The sequence below is a fragment of the Bufo gargarizans genome, chromosome 10, assembly GCF_014858855.1.
Source record: "Bufo gargarizans isolate SCDJY-AF-19 chromosome 10, ASM1485885v1, whole genome shotgun sequence".
Taxonomy (NCBI): domain Eukaryota; kingdom Metazoa; phylum Chordata; class Amphibia; order Anura; family Bufonidae; genus Bufo; species Bufo gargarizans.
In genome coordinates, this window is record NC_058089.1 from 25,043,190 (window position 1) to 25,068,283 (window position 25,094).

The window sequence follows — 25,094 nt, forward strand, 5'->3', positions numbered from 1 at the left end:
AACGTACTTCCTCCCTCTCCTGACTTCCTCCTGACCTCCCCTGCCTTTTGCGTCCTCACATTGCCGTTGTGACGTCACACGGAGGTGGAGTCACAGGCCAGCAACGCTAGGGTGAGCCTTATCTCCTCCAAGTGCAGAGCGGATCCTGCACACTGTCACCGTGAACACTGAGGCCAGGCCCCGGCCACCAATGCACTGATCTCTGAGCCTGCTGTCTTCAAAAACCTTAAGTACTTAAATTACAGTAATTCACAAAAAATCTATTACTTAGTTGTTTTTTGGGGTAAGGGGGTTGGGACCCGTTGGGTGGTTAGAGGGGGGAGAATTAGGGAGGGATTAATACTGTACTAACTCTAGCTGCACATTGTTTTTTAACAAGGAAGGGGTGGGTCAATTTTATATTAGGGGGGTGCTCGCGTTTAGTCTCGCCTAGGGCAGCACAAAACCAAGATACACCACTGTATATATAGTTATAGATAGATAGATATACAGTACACTGTCCTCTGTAGTATATATACAGTATATTGTACTCTGTAGTATATATATATAGTATTCTGTCCTCTGTAGTATATATATATATGCAGTATACGGTCCTCTGTAGTATATATACAGTATACTGTCCTCTTCCGTGTTAATTACTTTACACAGTTTAGTGTCATCTGCGAAAATTGATATTTTACTATGCAAGCCTTCTACAAGATCATTAATAAATATATTGACGAGAATAGGGCCCAGTACTGACCCCTGTGGTACCCCACTAGTGACAGTGACCCAATCTGAGTGTGTACCGTTAATAACCACCCTCTGTTTTCTATCACCGAGCCAGTTGCCTATAGCAACCAAAACTAGCCTACTTGTCCATAGGAACCAATCATTTTTCAGAAGTTTGGAAGATGAAAGGTGGAATGTGACTGGTTGCTATGGGCAACTAAGCCATTTTTGATAAATCCCCACCTTAGTGCTGATCACTGAGAAAAGAGTCTTGGCTACTTCAACCAAACAAACTCATGCTTGTATGTCCCTTTGGAAACCACCTTTTTGGTAGAGGTATCCACCAAAGTGAACCTGGACTTTAGTAAAAAAAATCTGTGTGGTAATCCAGTAGCAGCTGTTCAATTCCCCTACAGCACCTCCACAGGGGAATTGAGGAATTACACAATACCCATTGAAATCAATGGGTTGACTTTGGAATGCATGGGAGTCCTGGATCCTCCAGAGTGAAGGGCACTTTTTGTAATTGCTTTATAATTAATATCATGGACTGTCATATTTATGAGCCTCTGTATAACTCATGCTCTTCTAGAATCTCTTCATCCTGAGTTTACTATATATGATTGGTACCAGGTTCTGTGCCCTCCAACTACATATTTTATAAGTGAGTCTCTCATTTGTGACAGTCTGTGTACCTGTCTCTCTGCGTGACAGTAATGGTCTCTGTGTGACCGTGGGCGTGGTGTCATTCTAGGTTGCAGTATAGTTGAATTTCCAGTTCTGGGAGAGTTGGTTAAGGGGACAGAAGTGACAAGAAAGCACAGCTTGTACTGGTGGAAAGGACATACTGCATGGTCCTGGTAAGACCCTTATCGCTGATGTGACTTATTGTATTATTTGTCTTTTTGGGGGTGGGTGAGGGGGTGAGAACATCATAGCTTTATATGACCAGGATTAAAGTTGATATGTTCTTGGTTTCTCTTGTGAGAGATCTTAAAGTATTGACATAGTATCTGCTGGCTCTGTTTCTTCAAGCCTGAAGTCTACTAAAACTTTCTAAATGCACTTTGAAGCAATTCCAAATTTAAGAAAGACACTAAGTCCACCTCTCAGTACTTCATACCTCACACAAGGTCCATGAAGCTGAGACTGGGGTTGGCCTTAGTGCTTTCCGTTCCCTGACTTTAGCAGCTTTATCCCTGCGTTCCCTGCTGTCATACCTAAACTTCTGCTTCAGGAACCTACAACTAGATATATAGCACTAATGGGAATACCTGTCTCACCTATGGACTCATAGACAGAATTTTGTAAGTTGTCCATTGGAACCACTGCAATGAACTGGTCTAGGGAAACCATAAAAATGTTCCTTTTTTAATTTCTTGGACTTTGTTTTGAGATTTTTACTTGTATTTTTTGCTTAACTTTTTTTGAACATTCCCTTCGAAGGTAAAAATAACTAAATCCACCTTGAAATTATAAATGGGAGAATTTCTCAAAATTCGGGTCTGATTCAGCCAAATTGACCTTCCAATTAAATTTGAATTTAAAGTACCCTGATTGCCTGGGTCAAATTTATGAATTTTAGAATCGATTTGCTCATCTCTACTTGTAATATTGTATAAAATCTGACTGGATACTATGCTATGTGATTCTAATAGAAAATTTTTGAATGTGATAATTGTAGATGATTTATTTGTCATGATGTCATGGAACCCTGGACTTAACGACTTATGCTAAAGATGCTGGATTTTGGAAGGAAGCAACGTTAATGGTGGCCATTACAGCATCTTTATGGGTAGTTTCCCAGCTTTCAGAACCCGTGGGGATTGTAAATCTGCATTATTATGTAATATAATCAGAGGTTTAACATGAAGCTCTTGGGCGCCCATTCAGAATATGTAACTGAGTCCCCGTCTACCATGTGCCTACCAGAGGGTACCGTAGCTCGAATATGGCTGCTACCTCCCTGAATGCAACTTAGCCAAATAAACTACATTTAAGCTACCTCTTCTAGTAGTGTTAGGGGTGTGGAGAAAGGTCGAACAACTTTTTTGACTAAAAAAACATATATTTTGGATTTACAAAAACAACCGTTTGAGGGAAATGCTTCTGGAAACGGTTCTGTGTTGCGGTACCACATGTAAAGAACCTAAAGTTTTGAATGATTTGTGTGGAAAACCATGGCACAATCATGACAAACCAGGGCTGATGCTGAAACAGTATTTGTATGAAAACTGTGACGTTTTTAATTGTCCTGAGTGTGAATAAGATTTACGAAAATCTCGATTACAGAGGTGCAATATCCAACTGCAGCAGTTGCCTAAAGTGTAACTCACTTCAAAAAATATATAGGGGAAGGGGAAGTGATTAGGATTTTTTTTTATAACATATGTCATTAGGTGATTATTTAAAAAAAACAAAAAAAATAATATTATACAAAAATTGTATATAAATATAAAAATATAATAATTATTATAATATATAATATATAAATGAGCGTTGCTGAGCAAAACCTGTCTTCAGTGCAGTAAAGTACTGTATACTGAAGACGTTCCCGGATCCAGCCTGCCTCTAGTCTCCTCTCCTGCAGGCATGAGATATAACTGACCTGGTATACTATAAATTATTTTTCCCCCGTCTCAGCTACACAGTCAGTGGTGAGCGCTGGCAGTGTATGTGTGCCCGATATCCCCTGCATGATCATTATCTAGCCGCTGGGGAGATCCAGGAAGTCAGCGTTCATCATTGACAGTCAGTACAGAAGAAAGGGAGACAGGGAAAAGCAATTTTACTTGAAATATGGACAGTTATATACATACGATATATACAGTAAAACTCTCCCTATGTCAAGTAAAAGTGCTTCTCTCTGTCTCCCTGTCTTCTGTAGCGTTGATCGCGAATATTCTAATATTCGCAAATTTTTATCGTGAATATCGGCACTTCGAGAATTCGCGAAGATGTAGAATACAGTATTATATATTCGTACTCACGAATATTCTAGATTTTTTTTCCCATCAGTACCCTCCCTTCTTGCTTGTGGGCCAATAAGAAGGCTGCAATATCTTTGTCAGAGATCAGCAACATCCCTAGCAACCAATAGGAAAGTTGCCTACCCCTTACTATATAAGAAGCTCCCCAGCGGCCATTTTCTGCAGTTCTGAGAGAGAGAGAGAGAGAGAGAGCAATGACATTGCTGTGCTCTGTGCTTTCATCTGGATCCAGTGCAGGGTGTTAGGTAGTGTGATAGGGATTATTGTTTCTCTGCTGTCCATACATACATGCTACAGACATAGTGCTGTGATGTCACAACAATCAGTAATATCTACTCAGAACTGATAAAATGTGAAGTTGCATGTATTGCGCAAAAAAATATGCGCATCATTAGTGCCGATTTGCGCAATCGTGAAAATAATGACTGGAGATCAAGAATTCTAGAATTCGCAAATTTATTGTGAATATTATGCGAAAAAGAATATTGCCTATGCCGCTCATCACTAGTCTTCTGTACCGACTGTTAATGGTGAGCGCTGTCTTCTGGCTTCTCAGTATATCCCTGGTGGCTAAATAGTGATTATTCCAGGGATATTGAGCACACATACGCTGTCAGCGCTCACTAGAGATGAGTAAAGTATTGTAAAATTAGATTTGGCTGCTTCGTCGAATTATACAAGAAATTCACTTTGTAACGAATGACTTCATCAAGCGCATTTTTTGTAAGTAGTGGGTACAATGACAGGGAACGGCGATTGCGCCATTTCCTGGTCATTGTACCCCTCAGATGCCGCGTTCATAGCTGATCGTGGCATCTGACATTAATATTACAGTGTAAAATGAAAAATAAATAAACTCATACTTAACTTATCCATTTGATCGCGAAGAGCCGGCCGACACTATCCAGCATGAAATCTTACAGGCCCTTGATGATGTCACCAAGTCGGCTGATGTGGTGATGTCATACGTCACCGTGCACGGGATCTTCAATCAAGATGGCGGCGGTGGGCTCTTCGTGCTCAAATGGATGAATTCGATTCATCCAACACTACTGACTATGTCGATGTCAAGGAGACAGGTGAGAAATGAATGTATAGTATACCAGTCAGTTATATCCAAGCCTTTAGGAGGGGAGACTAGAGTTAGGGTACTTTCACACTAGCGGCAGGACAGATCCGACAGGCTGTTCACCCTGTCGGATCTGCCCTGCCGCTATTTTGCCGTGCCGCCGGACTGCCGCTCCGTCCTCATTGACTATAATGGGGACGGGGGCGGAGCTCTGGTGCAGCATGGCAGTGCACGGCAAAAGGCCGCCGGACTAAAAGTACTGCATGTCCGACTTTTTAGTCAGGCGGCCTCTAACCGCAAACTGCCGTGCTGAGTCGGAGCTCCTCCTCCGTCCCCATTATAGTCAATGGGGATGGAGCGGCGGTCCAGCGGAACGGCAAAATAGCGTCAGGACGGATCTGACAGGGTGAACAGCCTGTCGGATCCGTCCTGCTGCTAGTGTGAAAGTAGCCTTAGGCTGGGGCCGGGAACGTCTTCAGTAAACAGTACTGTCCTGCACTGAGCACTGCAGATGGGTTTTCCTTTATAGAGCGCCAACTTCTGAGCCAGTGTTTAACATAAAAATACTAAATCACCTAACAAAGTATATTACAAAGAAATTCCTGATCACTTCCCCTACACATTAAAAAATTGTAAACTCAGTACAAATACACAGCAAAGATGTTGAATACATTTTTATATGAAATTTGGGATAAATGCAAAGCTTGTGGCGCTGTCCCCTGATATCAGACCTCAGGGAAAGAGGGATCAGGCACATTGGATTTCAACATACCTGATCCTTTTATTTCAACAGAAGATAAGTCTCTGTCAGACAACACCTTAAAAAATTTCTGCTCCATGGCAATAGGCATGCCAGCTTGGGCATGGTACCCTACCATGCTGGAAAAAGGCAAATTGTTCTGCTGAAATGTCGCCCTTAATATCTGTGAGTTTTGGATAACAAATAGCAATAGCAAATCTCTGGATTTATGTGAGGTACAGGCAGGGGTGCACCTAGCCTTTCTGCAGCCTGAGGCAAAAACTGAAATGGCGCCCCAAACCCCCCAATGCCAATTTCTTAACCTAACCAATTTCTTTTACCAGTCGTACTGTTAAAGAGATAGTTGGAAAACATTACATACAGCTCCAGAGAACATACAGGGTAATAGAGCACCACATACTGTGCCCACTGTGCTTCCTATACTGCCGAACCAGATAATCCCCCTTCCACTGCCCCCATCTTGCCCCTACCTGGTGCTGCCTGAGGCAATCACCTCATTGGTGGTGCACCCCTGACCTGTTAATATAGCGATACTGTTGAATATGCAGAGATAAATGCTTCCACAATGAAAGCGCTCATTGCCCAAGGCCTTTCCGCTGCCCCCCACTTGTCTCTACCTGGTGCCGCCTGAGGCAGTCGCCTCACCTCACCTCATTGGTGGTGCCCCCTGGGTACAGGGCTGTTACTTGCTTAGTCAGAAAGAGATTGTCGTGTACTATTTGATGTTTGATTTTCATTGTCTACATCAACCATGGGATAACTCCTTCACACGGGAATAAATTGTGCTAAAGGTTGAAATGCCACATTTTCTTGTTTTAGTTTAGCACTAAACACTAAATGGTGACTGATATCATAATGTAGCAGGATTTTTGCATTGCCATAATTTGAGCCAGGAATAGCCTGCCGGATCCGTCACTGCCGCGTGCTGCCGTGCACTGCTGGAATTCCGCCTGATCCCATTCACTATAATGGGGACAAATGGAGATCCGGCCGAAACCTGGCAAATATTATAGTGAATGGGGCCGGAAGGAATTCCGACAGTGACCTATCTGGCAGGCTGCGGATCTGCTTAAAACGCAGAAGTGAGACAGGCCTAAGTCTAACACTTCTGTTTTGAGCTGTTACTCCACCTTCTACTCCTTTACTGGAGTAACATTGCAATCATTATGAGAATATTTGCAGTTGCAGTTGATAAATCTGGCTTAAAGAAGTTTTACGAGTGTTTATACGGCGGACCTATCCTCAGTTTAGGCCATCAGTATGTGATTGGTGGGGGTCCGACTCCTGGTACCCCCAGCCGATCAGCTGTTTTAAACAGGCTGCAGTGCTCCGGTGAGCGCCATTGACTCCCCACAGTTTACCAAGCACAGTGCCAGCCATTGGATAGTGACCATGCTTGGTGTTGCATGGAACTTGGTATTAATGAGCTGCACCTAGGCCACGTGACTGATTTGTTAACCAGTTTGGTAACATTGCAATGCCTTCAAAAAGGAACACAAACATACTGTATCACCGATGTGGATGAAGGTGAAAGACGAATCCAACCTGAACTGTAGCTTCCACCAGAAGTCACATAGTAGCCTCAGGACCTGTTTCTAGGATGACCATATGCTGCATAATTTTAGTGCAGATGTTCAAAAGCTTATGTGGGAATCAAAGGGTTGTCAATGCTACCTGGTCTACATGTTTACAGTGTTGTCAGGTCTTAGCTATAAGTGCATAGAAAATCTGAGATCCAAAGTGAGCCTACTAATCCAGGTTAAGGCTTTTCTTAGGGACTTTACTTTTGGCAAATGCAAAGTACGCTAACCTGTTCATAAAATACATTAAGGGCTCATGGTTTTGGTCTGCAACTGATCCGCGTTTATTGGATGCAGATCCATTCATCTCAATGGGGATCCGTAAGTCCGTTCCACGACCCCCCAAAAAATAGAACATGCCCGTTGTCCGTTAATCACTAGCAGTGATGTGCCATTCTAACACGTGTGACTGCTGAGGCCAGTGATTGACCACTGCGGTCATGAGACGAATCCACCCCTGATCAAGCAGAAACGGGGCAGTTAATTGGTAACAGGTTTCCACCATGGGGGTGGCCGGACAACCCGTTTAAAGGCACATTAACTAATATATTGACAATTCGGAACCAGAGGAAATTACCATTTCAGAATTCAAAGTCCCCAGCACGGTTATCCCTGGCCAATTCAATTTAGAAGCCTGTACTGTGTGAATACATGTTTTGTTGAATTACCACAATATACAGATTTCAGTGAGACCCGCCAGTAAATGATATTGTATAGGAGGGTACCAGGTCTCGTCTGATGACAGATATTGGAGTCAGGCCTCATGCACATGACTGTTGTTGTGTTCCGTTCCGCAAAATGGGGTTCCGTTGTTCCGTGGTCCGTTTCCGTTTTTGTTTCCGTGTGTCTTCCTTTATTTTTGGAGGACCACCAGACATGAAGGAAAGTAAAAAAAAGTCTAAGTCAAGTTTGCCATGCAAATGATAGGAAACAAAACGACGCGGACGACAATCTTGTGTGCCTCTGCGTTTTTTCACGGACCCATTGATTTGAATGGGTCCACGAACCGTTTTCCGTGAAAAAAATAGGACAGGTTATATTTTTTTAACGGACTGGAACCACGGATCACTGACGCGGATGGCAAACGGTGCATTAGCCGAGTTTTCAACGGACCCATTGAAAGTCAATAGGTCCGGAGAAAATCACGAAAAACGGAACAACAGACACGGAATGAAACAACGGTCGTGTGCATGAGGCCTAAGAAGGATTGAGCAGTTAAATTATAACATGCTTGTGCAGCACCCCAGAAGGGAGGTGCAGGGCAAAGAGTGGGAGTGATGGTTGTGGCTCTGATGGTAGTAGTACTCACAGTTCATGGTTGCACTTCCTGGGGCTTTGCAGTGAATTGAGGGCACACCCTTTTTTCCCTTAGGGCACTTACTGGTAATGGAGCTCCTGCCTGGTGTTAGTTGAGGTGCCCTTGATGGTAGATGGTTTGGTTGGGTGCAAGGCAGGGCCAACGAATGGTGGAGACAATTACCAGGCCGTTTGATTGAATAAAGTCTATCTTTACTGAATTGAAGATAGAAATGGTAGTGGTAGTACATATAGCAGCAAAAGGCACAGTTTCAAGGTACAACAATGCTATCCTCTCGCAATAACAGTGTAGGAGCAACAATGATGATAGTTGTCGTACTCCCTTGTTCTCCCTCTGGCTAAAGAACTGTTCACAGTCTTTCAGCAGAACCACAGAAATGCAATTAGGTTCTTCTAAACTTCTTCTGCAGTTCCTGGACTGACTGGTGCATAACTTAGATACGTGTAGCCAGTCTGTGTCAAAGTATGGGGGATACTTTAGAAATGTTCCCTCTTCAGAGCAGCAAAGTCTTTCTGCCATAAACGTGCACAATACCTTGTTGTGTGTGTTGAATGCACAGTCTTCTTGGTTCTACACCCTCTAAGATTCTCTTAACTTGGGCCTAGTCCATGCAGGAGCTCTCAGTACACATGTCCTTCAGACTAGACTCTACTAAACTACTAACCAGGGGGCAGAACCAGTCCATCACCTGGCAACCTAACACAGTTTGCAAACCGTTAACCACTAGTTTGCCAATACATTAACATTGAGTTCTCATCAACACGATGCACAGTCTTCTGGGTTCTAGACCTTCTAAGATGACTCGTCTCTTTCCTTCAGGGGTACTTTGGTAGCATTGTTGCTTCTTTGGCAGCTGTAGTCTTGGAGACAGAGATTCTCTGAGCTTGGGCCTAGTCCATGTCTCTCCTGTAGCTTTCTTCAGACTAGTCTACTAAACTTTTAACCAGGGGGCAGAACCAATCCATCTCCTGGCAACCTAGCACAGTCTGCCAACTGTTAACCATTAGTTTGCCAATACATTAACAGTTCACATCAACACAATAAATTACAACATTTAACTTAAAAACATTGCATTAACTCTTTGGCAATAATTAACCCTTTGCCATAGTCTTCTAGGTACTGGACTTGTTCTCAGAGGAGATAAGACTCACCTGTACAACTGCTGTAGAAAGGAATCCACCTTTTAGTTTATACGGTTGAGTTCCTTCTTATCACTGTTCCTCCACCTTCAACAGTACCATAAGACTGGCAAATATAACACACGTTCTATAACTGCAGGCTTTATGATCATGCTTAAAAAGGATCTTTCATGGGTCCAAACATTGTAAACTAACTATCAGGATATGTAGTGCGGCGCCCAGGGATCTCACTGCATTTACTATTATTCCTGGGTGCCGCTCCATTCACCCACTGTGGCCCCCTTCACCCGAAGATCACTCTACATCCACATATGAGGTATTTTCTGACTCTGGAGAAATTGGGCTACAAATTTTGTGGCGCTTTTTCTCCTTTTAACACTTGTAAAAATGAAATAAAAGGGGCTACAAGAACATGTTAGTGTAAAAAAAGAAGATTTTGAATTTTATCCTCCACTTTGCAGCTATTCCTGTGAAACACTTAAAGGGTTAACAAACTTTCTGAATGTCATTTTGAATACTTTGAGGGGTGCAGTTTTCATAATGGGGTCATTTATGGGGAATTTCTAACATAAAGACCCTCAAATTCACTTCCAAACTGAAATGGTCCCTGAAAAAAATCAGATTTTGAAATTTTCAGGAAAAATTGGAAAATTGATGCTCAATTTTGAAGCCCTCTAACGTCTTCAAAAAGTAAAAACATGTCAACTTTATGATGCCAACATAAAGTAGACATATTGAATATACAAATCAATATATAATTTATTTGGCATGTCCATTTTTCTTACAAGCAGAGTGTTTCAAAGTTAGAAAAATGCTAAATTTTCAAATTTTTCATGAAATGTTTTAATTTTTCACAAAGAAATGAGGCAAGTATCGGCAAAAATTTACCACTAACATAAAGTAGAATATGTCACGAAAAAAAAAAATCTCGGAATCAGCATCCCAGAGTTATTAATGCACTGGTCAGATTTGCAAAAAATGGCCTGGTCCTTATGGTGAAAATGAGCCCGATCCTTAAGGGGTTAATGTCCGTTTTTAAAAAAAGGCATCAGTGAAAAAAAGTCAGTTAAAATTGTCAGTTTTTAACTGACTTTTTTGTGCATTTAGTCTTAGTATCCAGGTCATATAGTCTTGTTGACAGTGTAAGAAAAAAGAAAAAAAAAATCCTTACCTAATTTAAGAGTGGAGTAACACATTGCAGTATCATTTTTATTGGGTGTAGAAAAGCAAAATAAAAATTAGAGTATTCTATTGGGCCGACTTAAAGTGTAACTGCCATTTCTTTTATTTTTTGGATAAATATGTGGGGCAAGTGATAATGCACATTTTTCCAATATACTTGATTGGTTTTGCACTTTTTTATGAAAATAATCATATTGAAATTCTCCCTGATCTACCTTCACAGCGCAGTAAAGTTGTTCCTCACTCACTGCCCTGCCCTCACTGCCTCCCTCATACTGTATATGGCTAATGCTAAACCTTGGCGCGGTGCTCGGGCTCAGACATGTCCTGCACAGTAGGATATGTTGGCTAATCTCTCAATTTTAACATCAGTTAGAGGGTTTAGGAAGACCGCAGAGTGTACCTGTCTTTGCTAATATTATTATATGGCTAAAGCTGACCATAAATACTGTCTATGGGGCACATTTATTAAAGGGGTTGTCTCATCATAGACAATGGGGGCATATCGCTAGGACATGCCCCCATTGTCTTATAGGTGTGGGTCCCACCGCTGAGACCCGCACCTATATAGAGAACGGAGCCCCGAAAGTGAAGGAGGGCACACTGTGCATGCACAGCCGCCCTCCATTCATTTTGTATGGGGCCGGCGAAAATAGCAGAGCGCTGGCTCGGCTATTTCTGTCGAGCCCATAGAAGTGAATGGGAGCGGTGGCCGGTCATGCGCGGTGCGCTCCCATTAACTTCTATTGGGAGCTGCCTTGGTAGTGGCCGGAACGAAGTCCTCCAGCCACCACCTTACGGGGGGCTCCATTCCCGATATAGGTGCGGGTCCCAGTGGTGGGACCCGCACCTGTAAGACAATGGGGGCATATCCTAGCGAAATGCCCCCATTGTCTATGATGAGACAACTCTTTTAAGACTGGCATTTTAGGCACCAGTCTTAATAAAGCCCCATAACTGGCGCTGGCCTCGCCAAAACATTGGCGCATCCAGCATCAGTTCTAAATATAAGGGCTCAAGCACACGTGCACACGAACGTATTTTATTTCAGTGTCCGCTCTGGTTTTTTTGGGCGGACTGTATGCAAAACTATTCATTTCTATGGGTCCGCAAGAAAAAAAAAACGGAAGCTACTCCGTGTGCATTCCGTTTCCAGCTGTTCCATAAAATACAAAATGCACACAGACGTCATCCGTATTGAGACCATGTTTTGTGGAAAGCAAAATACATATGGTCGTGTGCATGAGCCCTGCCAGATTTTCCATTTAAATCCATTTTTTCCCAGTAACAAAGCAAGGGTTAACAGCCAAACAAAACTCAATATTTAATACCCTGATTCTGTAGTTTACAGAAACACCCCATATGTGGGTGTAAACTGCTGTACAGGCGCACAGCTGGGTGCAGAAGGAACGCCATATGGTTTTTGGAGGGCAGATTTCACTGGGATACTTTTAAGTTGCCATGTCACATTTAAAGACCCCCTGATGCACCCCTAGAGTAAAAACTCCAAAAAGTGACCCCATATTGGAAATTACACCCCTCAAGGTATTCAAAACTGATTTTACAAACTTTGTTAACCCTTTAGGTGTTCCACAAGAATTTAAGGAAAATGTAGATGAAATTTCCGAATTTCACTTTTTTGGCAGATTTTCCATTTTACTGTTCAATAATTTATTTATTAATAATTTGCTCTTACACATAAGCAAATACCTCTGAACAAGGAATTATCAATCATAATCTGACATGAGGACGGTATGTGTGAGCATTAATAACAATTGTTCAGATTAATAAACAAGAACATACAGAAAAAGAAAAGAAGACATCATGCAGATAATTGCCATAAGCATTTCCAAAACATTTTATCTCATGTTTCATCCTAAACTAACAAAATAGAATCAAGCAGTATCCCTCCCTACTTCTCGAAACCTTCCGCCACCAAAGTCCTATGCAATGGTTGCCGCTGGATATAGACAGCTCCAGTTTGTCCAATCTTTTTCATATTTTTTGAGTGTGAAGTTTTTGTGAGCTATAATTTTTTTATACGATCTTGTTACCTCCACAGCTCTCGCAATTTCCCGATAGGCAGGAATAGCAGTGCTTTTCCACTTTGTTGTGATTGCAAGCTTGGTGGCCAGGAACAAGTGCATCACAATTGTCTGGAAACCATGCGGTATCTTTTGAAGATCAATCAACAATAGGGCTAGGGCTGGGTCTGGGGCCATCCGACATCCAGCCGCACCAGATATAGCACAAAATACCTGGGACCACAAGTCAGATATCTTAGGACATTCCCACAGTATATGGAGAAGCGTCCCTCTCCCTCCACAGCCTCTCCAACAGACATGAATGAACCTGGAAAGATTTGACTAAGTCTCATTGGGCTGTAATACCACCTAAGTACGGTTTTCAGATAAGATTCGAAGTGTGATGTACATTTCAAGTTGAATACCGCAGATCTGATGGCTGTGAACCATTGAGCTGGGGAGAAGAACTTTTTCAAATCCGCTTCCCACGATAAGAAGAGAGCCTACTTGACAAAGGACTCTTTGTCGCCCAAATATGAGTATATCGGTTTAATCCCCGTCGGGATAGCATTTGCTAAGGACCATTGATTCCCCCTATTTTTTAACGTAGGGTTCCTGTTCAAAAAATGCCTGATTCTTAGGTATTTATAAAATTCTTGATGTGGGATGTTATATATCTTTTGTAGTTCTTCGAAGGACTTTAAGGAAGATTGAATCAGAAGGTCTCCCACTTTATCAATGCCCCTTTCTTTCCAGGACTTTAAAGACAAGTCCGGAATAAGTCTTTGTAGGGAATCGTCCGGCGTAAAATGGGCCATAGGGATCGGTGTACCTTTCCCTTTTTCATGGTAAGTTTTCCAAAGGGCTACAGAGGTGGATATGAAATAAGAGGATATAGAGCTAGAAAAACCTTCATGCAGAGATGCCATAAGTAGTGCCTGCAGGTTCTGTGCTGGAGCTTGTGTTTGCTCAATATGTACCCAATGGTTGGCTGTATCCCTCACCCACCAGTCCCTCGGTTGGTTAATTCTCGAGACTAGATAGTAATGAAGAATGTTAGGTAGACTCAAACCACCACATCGTCTATAGTTACTCATAATGCTTTTAGCTATACGTGGCCTTCCTTTGTTCCAGATGAATTTGTTTAACATTCTGTTAGTGGAATTGAAGAAGGAAGTAGGGAGTGGTATAGGTATGGACCTAAACAAATACAACAGCTTAGGGAGCTTATGTTGTTGAAAAGCAGCAATACGACCCAGCCATGATAATTCCGTCTTATATAGATCTGTCTGTAGTGACGAAAGGAGCGGAGGGAAATTAGCTCTATATAGACTCTGGGGGGTAGAGGTGCCCCGGAAACCCACCCCCTCTATGTCAGTCGCCGGACGGATTGCTTGAGCTAAAGGCTCCAATGATAGTATAAATATGAGGGGTGACGGGGGGCATCCCTGTCTCGTGCCATTTGATAAAGTGAATGGATCAGATAATACTCCATTAGCCAGTACTCGGGCAGATGGCCTAGTATATAGAGCTTTAATTGCTGTTTCCAGTTGTCCCGGGAATCCCATAGTGCAGAGCACCGAGAAGACAAATGACCAATTCACCCGGTCAAATGCCTTCTCAGCGTCCAGGGTGACAAACAACGCAGGCACTGAAGACCGGTTGATAAAATCAATTAGCTTTAGCACTCTTCTATAGTTATCTGTAATCTGTCTTCCCTGCACAAATCCTACATGGTCTGTGGCCACTAATGATGGTATGATTTTGGCCAGTCTGTTCGCAAGTAATTTTGCGTAGATCTTGGGGTCAGTATTCAACAAGGAAATTGGTCTGAGGTTTTGTGGGACTGATGGTTCTTTTCCTGGTTTTGGCAGGGTTACACTAACCACCTCCAACATTTTGTTGGGCATCTTTCCCTCCCTCACAACACAAGACAGGGTGGGGGTGAGAATCTTTAAATATACCTTGTAATAGGAGTTGGAGAGGCCATCTGGGCCAGGGCTTTTATGGGGAGGTAGTTTTCCTATTATGCAAGAGATCTCCTGTGGGGTTATAGGATTACCTAGGAGTCTTGTTGCTGTTTATTGAGGGATGGCAATGCTAGGGATGTGAGAAAATCCTCAATCTCCTGGGGTGACACCGGATTAAAGCCCGGTTCCTCCACTAGGTTGTAAAGTTGGAAATAATATGACATAAATCTATTGGCAATAGACTTAGGGTCATAAATCTTTTGGGATTTTGAGGGATCCCATAGATAAGCAATGCGTGATCTCAGGGCTTTGGATTTATTTATTTTTGCTAGTAGGCTACCGGCCTTGTTTGCTTGGGAGTAGTACATAGCTTTAACTTTCTTCAGTGAAAGTTCGTATTTATGTAGGAAACGTTCTCTAAGTGTCATTTTGAGGGCTCTCAGTTTTTATGAACGCTCAATTGATGGGGAGGATTTGTTTAGGGATTCGCTTGTATGAATTTGTGAGAGAAGATCTGTTTGGAGTTTCTCCCTTAGTTTTTTATCTCTGTGCCCTATTTTAATGAGAATGCCCCGGATGAAGGCCTTATATGCCGCCCACACTACTGAGGGATCTGACACTGACGCGGCATTAAACTGGAAGTATTCTTCTAGTGCTTGGGACACCTCAGCCTGGTAGTGGGTATTTGCCAGCACATACTCATTTGCTCTCCAGATTGGGTTTGGTGGAGTTAGAAATTGTTCAGTATTGTTTAGTGATACCGGCCCGTGATCCGACCAGGTGATCTGACCTATACTGGAGCGTGCCTCATCCAATAGGGTTCCTCTATGCACTAGGATTAGGTCAATGCATTATAAGGAATAATGGGAAGGTGAAAAACAAGAATAATCTCTTTAAGAGGCATGGTGTATGCGCCAAACATCGTAAAAGGAGTATTTTAGTAGAGTGCGTGTTAAAGAGTGAGGGTTATTCCTAGATGAGGTGGAGGAATCCTGAGAGGGGTCAGGGACCATGTTGAAGTCACCGCATATGATAACCCTACCTTTTTGCATAGATTGCACTTTTTTTATTAGTTTATTCAAAAAGTTTTGTGGTCTCACATTGGGGGCATAAATCCCCATTAACGTATATAACACATTATTTAGATAGCATACATGGATGATATAACTCCACCCCGGGTCGATGGTAGAAGAAACAGCGGTGTGAGCTACGGAATTCTTGATTGCCAATAGAACTCCCCGCTTTTCCCCCACACCATGAGCCTGAAGAATAACAGAGAAGTAGTGATGTTTTATCTTATCAGCGTCTGCAGAAATGATATGTGTCTCTTGGGCACAAAAGATATCACATTTGAGCGAGAGGGCCTCCTTCCACATCACATGGCGCTTATAAGTGCTGTTTAAGCCACGTACATTCAGAGAACCAAATTTTAGCACCATGGTAAAAAAAATACTGCTAGAACAGATAGGCGTATGTCTGAGGCAGAAGGAGGTACACTAATTTCTATGAGGTAATGCATGAATATACAGCATTGTATAGGCAAAGCTCTACCAACAATTAACTTAAAAGGACATAATAGAACAGAAAACATGAATAGCATAAAATGCAAAAGGTCCCAGAAAAGGGGACAGGTGAAAGAAAGAGCAAGAGACCTATGAAGGTGCCTCTTATGAACTTCTTGGGAAAGTTCAGTCATGCACACCGGGGGAGAGGGTACTCATCAGCCCACGTAGTGTCTAGAAATCATGGGTTGTAGAGCACTTCAACGGGTCTTCTTCTTTCGTCTGCTCTCCACCAGGTGCCACTCATTTTCATCCGTGATACACGTCTTGGGAATTTGCGATTCATCCACAGTGATGTTCCATGAGGCCAACACCGCCTTGCCTTCCTCCACCAATCTTATCACCACGAAGGAGCCATTTCTGTGAACTAGGAGCTTAACCGGTAGGCAACGGAATGTGCTCTCAGGGCTGATGTGATAGTTGCCAGATTGCGGCGTAGTTGAAGGATAGCCACTGAAAGGTCAGCATACAGATAGGGGGCTGGTAGGACCTCCATTTTTCTGGCGTGGGTTAGGATTCCTTTTTTGATGTGGTAGAAGTGGATTCTAGCCAGTACATCCCTTGGGACTTCTTCAGATAGGTGTTTCGGTTTAGCTATCCTGTGGGCTCTATCTATGATGATATCTTGCTCTGTGCACGATGGTAAGAGCAGCTTAATTAGCCCTTGTATATATTCTAGGAGTCCCACTGGCAGAACGCTTTCTGGCACCCCCTGCAATCTCAGGTTGTTCCTATGGGATTGGTCTTCCAGGTCCTCCACTTTAGCTCTGAGCTGTGCTATCTGACAGGAGGTCATGAGAGTCAATGAGATTATTGTAGGAAGACACTAATTCCCCCATCTTAAATTCTACATGTTGTACTCTGTTCCCCAGCTCTGCGATGGAGGATTGGATAGGCACAATTAGTTGGGATAACTGCGCTGTCATAGATTGGTTAAAAGCTAGCAGCATATTTTTTTAATAGAGTGCCTGATGCTGGTTTGTCATTTGTGGGGTAGTGTTTCAGAACCTCTGTCAACGTGAGGGTGTCTTTTTAAATGGTGTGCGAGTCAGCGCCATTTCCCGCCTTGGGAGACTCCTGCCTCCTAGGCCTCTGCTTTTCCGGGCTGGCAGTGGGGGAGATCCGCGCTCTGCTTACCACTGGTGACGAACTCGGCTCAGCTGCACCTCTCCTTATCTGGCTAGCTGTGTCTCCACCAAACGTCGCATGGTGCGGGGAACTTTCTGCGTGTCCGGGGCTCCGCTGCTGCGATCCACTGCCGTCCATGCTGCGCGGGGAGCGGGAATCCGAGGAGTAGTTCGGTCTGGAGTTTGGTGCGGTAGGTGTGCTGCTGCCACCAGCGCCATCTTTGCCCCGCTCCTGGCCGAAGAAGTAGTCCAGCTTTCCTTGTGGTTTCAGACTTCTTTTCCCTCTGGTCATCATAAGGGTGAGTTGGCAGCACTGGCAAGTGCCTTTTGGGTTTGTACAGCGATGTTTAAAGAGGTCTTGCAGGACTGGAACGCTTTACATGAGCAGGAGCTCTGAATCAGGCTGCCATGTCCCTTGGCTGCTTGGCCACACCCCCTTGCAGAATTTCCATTTTAATGCATTTTTCCCGATAACAAAGCAAGGGTTAACAGCCGAACAAAACTCAATATTTATTACCCTGATTCTGTAGTTTACAGAAACACCCCATTTGTTATTATAAACTGCTTTATGGGCACACGGCAGGGCGCAGAAGGAAAGGAACGCCATATGGTTTTTGGAAGGCAGATTTCACTGGGATAATTTTAAGTTGAAATGTCACATTTGAAGACCCCCTGATGCACCCCTAGAGAAGAAACTCCAAAAAAGTGACCCCATTTTGGAAACTATGGGATAAGGTGGCAGTTTTTTGTTATTTACAATATTCATTTGACAGATTAGATCATGTGCTATTTTTATAGAGCAGGTTATTACAGACGCATCAATACCAAATATGACTTTTTTTGGTTGTTTGTTTCAGTTTTACATTATAAAGCATTTTTGAAAAAAAATATTTTTTTATGTCTCCATATTCTGGAGCCATAATTTATTTTTTATTTTTTGGGCGACTGTCTTATGTAGGGGCTCATTTTTTTGGTATGAGATGACGTTGGATTGGTACTATTTTAGGGTGCATATAACTTTTTGATCGCTTGGTATTACATTTTTTGTGATGTAAGGTGACAAAAAAATGGCTTTCTTGACGCAGTTTTTATTTAATTTTTTTTACGGGGTCCATCTGAGGGGTTAGTTCATGTGATATTTTTATACAGCAGGTTGTTACGGACTCGGCAATACCTAATATGTGTACTTTGTTTATTTATTGAAGTTTTACACAATAAAAGCATTTTTGAAACAAAATAAAATCATGTTTTAGTGTCTCCATATTCTGAGCGCCATCGTTTTTTTTACTTTTTTGGCGATTGTCATAGATAGGGTCTTTTTTTGCGGGATGAGATGATGGTTTGATTGCCACTATTTTGGGGTGCATATGACTTTTTGATCGCTTGGTATTACACTTTTTGTGATGTAAGGTGTAAAAAAATAGCTTTTTTGACACCGTTTTCATTTTTGTTTTTTTACGGTGTTCACCTGAGGGATTAGGTCTTGCGATATTTTAATAGACCTGGTTGTTACGATACCTAATATGTCTACTTTTAATTTTTTTTCACTTTTAACACAATAAAAGCATTTTTGAAACCAAAAAATCATGTTTTAGTGTCTGCATATTCTGAGAACCATAGTTTTTTTTTTATTATTTGTCCGATTGTTATATGTAGGGGCTCATTTTTTGTGGGATGAGGTGACGTTTGATTGGTGCTATTTTGGGGGGCATACGCCTTTTTGATCGCAAATTTTTGTTTTAGCACAGTTTTTATTTTATTAAATTTTTTCTACAGCGTTCAGGTGAGGGGGTGGATCATGTGATATTTTTATAGAGCCGGTTGTTACGGACGTGGAAATACCCAATATTGTTGTTTTTCTTTTTTTGCTATCTTTTTACAATTTAATGTGTTTTATTTGGGGATTTTTAATTTATTTTTCACTTGAAACGTTATTTTTTTATTATGAAAAACACTTTTTTTTACTTTTTATTTTTGTCCCACTCTGCAGTGCATTACAATACAGCCTGCCTGTGAGACCCATCCCTAAGGGGCTGGATCTCACAGGTTTCCGTAGAAGGCAAGCCCCAATGCCTATGGAAGGCATTGGGCTGCCTTCTCTGCCATCGGGTCCCCGTCACTGCAGCGCGGGGACCCAATGGAGATGCGGAGGGCACCTGTACCCTCCGCAAGCCCACTGCACGCCTCGGTCAGCTTTGACTACGGCATACAAGGGGTCAACACACCGGCATCTGTGTTTTCACCGATGCCAGCATATGCAGCAGGGGCCTGGCTGTCAATGACTGTTGGGTCTGTGCCGCTAATCAGGCGGGTGCAGCTCCTGCACCAGCCTGATCAACCCACCGTACATGTACGGCGCTGGTCCTTAAATCACATCCACCAGCGCCGTACATTTACGGCGGGGGTCCTTAAGGGGTTAAAGGAAAAACCTCAAAATTACAAAAATACTTTGACCATCAAATGGTGTCATCTGCTTTAGATGGTATTTGATTTGGCCGAATAAGTCTGGCAATTCGATTTGGGTCCGTCTCCAAATAAATCTGCCCCGAATTGAAAGTGCTCCAATTGAACTTAAAAGTTGTGGATGACGCTCCGAGGCCTCCTGGGACTGTATGCAGCTCATTTCAAGCTGTTTGCTGCCAAGCCAGTGTGATTAATCTTAAAGGTACAGTGACATATATGGCGATGAGTAAAGGTATGGCTGCTGGTAGTAACAAACTTTCAAAGCGAAAAAAAAAAAATATTTAAGAATTTTTTAAAATGTTCTGACATTTTTTCATTTTTTGACAGCAAATGCTTGCTATTGTGTAGACACACACACCGCCTGGGGTCATGTAATTCTCCATCTTCATTTTTCATCTGTTCTGTCTTCTGATCTGAAAAAGGTCTGATATTTTAACCTGAATCGAATCACCAAAAATTCGGTTTTGACCCAAATTTTTGGGACATTTGAGTTGAATTCGATTAATTTTTTTATCTATTCACTCACCACTAGAGATACTATAAATTTAGTGTTATCTGCCAGTTACAAAGCACAATCAGTCTCAACATAAGGGTCTTAAAGGTATCTTCTGACGTTTTCGTACTGATCACCTATTCTCTAGAGCAGTGTTTCCCAACCAGTGTGCCTCCAGCTGTTGCAAAACTACAACTCCCAGCATGCCCGCACAACCAAAGACTGTCCAGGCATGCTGGGAGTTGTAGTTTTGCAACAGCTGGAGGCACACTGGTTGGGAAACACTGCTCTAGAGCGCCGTGGCCTTCCAGCAGCTTAACTTAGGCCAGTGATTTCACGGTCATCGATCACATGGCCTAGACGCACTTCAATTTCATTGAAGTGAATGGGCTTGAGATGCGATATCAAGCGCAGCCACTACACAATATACGGCGCTGTGCTTGGTGAGCTGTGAGGAGACACCACAGTCTCCTGAAACAGCCTGACCTGGCAAGGGTCTCGGGGGTCAGATCAGATACTGATGACCTATCCTGAGCAGGAGCTCCCTGATAAACAGTGCCAGTAGAGTACCTCCACATAAACTGTTTCATTTACTAATCAGGTCTAAAAACCCATTCTGATTAAAAGGATTCACTGACCTTTGAAAAAAAAAAATGTTATATAATAAAAAAAATAGTACTTATCCCCTGCAGTAACAGCAGACGCTCCGTTGATCCACCTGGTGTTTGTTTACAAGCGGGCAGCACATGACTGCTGCAGCCAGTCAGTGGTCTCAGCGATCTTGTGCCGTAGTACTGGCATTATTTTATTTACAAATGCCTAACCAGACAATAGAACCTGTCTTGACCCAGGTGTAAATTAATACTTCGCTTTTATTGAGATAAATATAAAATATAATATATTACGTATGTGCGACGTGCACTCTTTAATTGAACTTAGACGGAACCAAAAAATGAAAAGTGTTAAAAGCACAGTGCACCACTACACTGATGAGAGCGTTAACTGGACAATTAGAAGGAAGGAGAGATGTGCACTATCTCTCACCCTATATGCCTATAGGCGTGTGCCTACTAGTATCACTATGAGGGCCGATCACTACCGTAGCACCGTCCGCGGTATCACTACCCGCTGAGAGTGGTTGTCATAGCAACCTTATGGGGTGGTGGGAGACTGGGGATATCAGCCCACTATACACATGGCACGTAACGCGTCTCAATTAGTCTCAGACTGGGATTTGTAGCGACTAAAACCGCAACAGGGACTCAGTGCCCAGCAGCGAATGCCCAAACTAGCTTGATTGTTGAACTGATCCAAGCACCGTCGGCCTGCTGACCGCTGGATGCTGGTTAACAATGGAGTGGTGCACAGCAAATAAAAACTAGCACTGCCCCCCGACATGTTTCGCCAGTATTCTGGCTTCTTCAGGGGTGAATGGGCAGCCATGAATGACCCCAGCCACCTAAAGGTTTAAATAGTATGTTGGCTGATTGGCAGATTAGCCATCCTATCAGACGCAATACACATGGCACGACCAACCAATCAGGGCCATGGGCACTCCCCCACAACATTCTGATTGGAGTACCGAACTCCGTCGCCCACTGTACACGTCATCAGTGACACGCTGCGCCCAGAGTAACTGCGCGAACACTTAGGATATGTCCACTAAATCTGCAGTGATGCGCATGCGCCCGTCTCCCACTAAACACGTAATCAAAGACGTGCTGCACCCGAGGTAACTGCGCAAACACTTGGAATACATCGTAATATAGAGAAGGGTTGTAGCCAGCTCACCTCATCTCACCTCATTTTCATATTATCCACCGCGGTGCTGGAGCATTTTTCCTATTTTCTTCCACTTGGAATACATCCACTGGTTCTGTGGGACTGTGCAGGCGCTGTGCTATGTGTGGATGCGCACGGACTTGGACATGGAGAGAAGGGTGAGGGGAGAGAAGAGACCTGCACGAATAAATGATGTGCCAAGACTTAGGGACCGAACGCAAACCTCACAATACAGCACTATACAAATGAGCACCATACTAGTGAGCTACTGCGCATGTGCCCACTGACAAGACATAGTTGCTAAGGCTAAGGCTCCATTCACACGTCCGCAACCTGTTTTGCGGATACACGGAGCCACGGATCCGCAAAACACGGAAAGCGGCAATGTGCATTCCGCATTTTGCGGACCGCACATTGCCGACACTAATAGAATATGCCTGTTCTTTTCCGCAATTACGGACAAGAATAGGACATGTTCTATTTTTTTTTTTGTGGAAACGGAAGCACGGATGCGGAAGTGCGGATCCGCAAATGTGGATGCGGACAGCACATTCCGGCCCCATTGAAAATGAATGGGTCTGCACCCGTTCCGCAAAATTGCGGAACGGATGCGGATCCATTTTGCGGATGTGTGAATGGACCCTAAGGAGCAGAAAAAACCTAACAGCGCAGGTATAAAACCTTCGGGCCAGGATGCAGTTACAAGCGCGTTCATAACACTAGCTGGAAATTGGCCAACTACAGGTGTCAGTGTTTATATTTTGCTAATAGCATGACACTAAATATTCCAACATGGCCCTTTTGGTCAGATCAATGGCTGGGGTCCACAAAACTTCTTGGCTCAATGTCAGGATGTATCTATAAAAAATTGGCAAATAGACAAACAGAAGAACAGATAACAAAACAAGAAATTACAACCCTCCTTAATTATCCGAGAAATGCAGTGAAGGCAAATCCTTCATTGAGCCCTTTAGGGCTGAGACTGTCTAGCCGATAGATCCACCTAGTTTCTTCTTGCAATAAAATGGCATCCAAATCTCCCCTCCTAGCACCCAGGGTCTTGCTACAGATTCCCCAAAATTTGAGTACCTTATAGTCACCACCATGATGAGCTCTAACGTGCCTGGAAATCGAAGTATCTGCCTTGGTATTGATACTGCTAATATGCTGACAGATCCTTCTCCTGAACTCTTGGTAATACTGACATTATGGCTTCCATAATGGTGATGCCAGTAATAGATGCCTGGCACACTGACCTAACATAGAATTTTTTTAAAGGGGTTTTCCATGGAATCTATTTTTTCTTTTAAAATAGGTTCAGAATGGGTTATAAATAATCAATATTTGCCTTCACCAGCTATTCCGGTGCCACTCCAGTCCCCACTGCTCTCCACTTCCTGGTCCTGGGCTCGACACACAGGAAATGGCTTGGACTGTCCAATCACTGGCTGAGGTGGGTCACTGTAGTCACTGATTGGCTGAGCAAGCCAAGCCATTTCCCACTTGTGGAGCCCAGGAGCAGGAAGTAGAGACCGGAGCAGCATATTGATTATTTTTATTTTTTTAACCCATGCTTTCTAGAAAAAATGTATTTCCCGGGAAATTCCCCTTAATAATAAGATGACATACTGTATATAATATCTTCCTGTTGAAAGTGTCTGCTGAAAACAAAACCAACAATCAGTGTTGACTATGGAGTGACATAAATACAAGGAAATAACAGTCTGAGAATTACACATCATACACTAACACAATACACTTAAAGGGAACCTGTCACCGGGATTTTGGGTATAGAGCTGAGGACATGGGCTGCTAGATGGCCGCTAGCACATCCACAATACCCAGTCCCCATAGCTCTGTGTGCTTTTATTGTGTAAAAAAAACTATTTGATACATATGCAAATTAACCTGAGATGAGTCCTGTACGTGAGATGAGTCAGGGACAGGACTCATCTCAGGTTAATTTGCATATGTATCAAATAGTTTTTTTTACACAATAAAAGCACACAGAGCTATGGGGACTGGGTATTGCGGATGTGCTAGCGGCCATCTAGCAGCCCATGTTCTCAGCTCTATACCCCAAATCCTGGTGACAGGTTCCCTTTAAGCAGAAAGGAATGTGTACTGTTCTGAAAGGGCACTGACGTGAGACTGATTCTTCCATGTAACAGTACTAAGATCACTGAAACTCGGTAGAAGGTCTGGTGTGTACACATACCTGGTGCACTTCTGGACAGAGCTGAACCGAAGATGGTAGCTGAGATCCAGAGGTGGGAGCCACGCAGGTCCAGGGTGGTACTGTCTGTTACTGTGTAGACAAAAGGATGAACAGCTCCCCCTAGCAAGAGGACCACCTCATTACACTGAAACCTAGGCACAGATCACCTAGCTGCCCGCAGATACATTTTTGATGCATGTTCTTATAAAAATGCATCACTATGAGGGTCATTTATGAATATTTTGACACCAGCATTCGGCGTAAAAATTGTTGTAAGACACTTTTGTGAATGCCTGTATAGGCGTTTTGGGGACTTTGGGCTCCGACACATTTACTATCTTTTACGCCTGGAAATCAGGTGCTGGAGTAGTTTTTTTACCCCAGGCGCACAGACCGCCAGAGGATGCGCCTTAAGCGAGCATTTACGAAACAGTATCCTTTTTGAGGTTCCACATTTTGCGGATCAGCGCGTCCTGCCCTTTCGCAAAACGGACAAGAATAGGACATGTTCTATGTTCTCTGCTGTCTGCATCTTTAGTGGCCACATTGAAATAAACAGGCCAGCATCTGGTCCGCAAAAAATGTGGAACGGATGTGGACTGAAACTACGGATGTGTGAATGCCTCGTCATAAATTGGGAGCTTTCCCAGCCAGAGGAGGAGGGAAACTGACTGACGTAAAAAGACGGCGTTTGTAAATGCCGCTC

General features: G+C 43.1%; 1 protein-coding gene across 1 annotated transcript in view; it reads left to right on the forward strand.

The window, feature by feature from the left end:
- Nucleotides 1-1,498: 1,498 nt before the first annotated feature.
- Nucleotides 1,499-25,094, forward strand: part of LOC122920599 (synaptotagmin-1-like) — a 49,078-nt gene continuing 25,482 nt past the window's right edge. The window contains exon 1 of the mRNA XM_044270238.1: nucleotides 1,499-1,571. The gene's annotated coding sequence lies outside the window, so the exon portion shown is untranslated. The remainder of the gene's footprint in view (nucleotides 1,572-25,094) is intronic.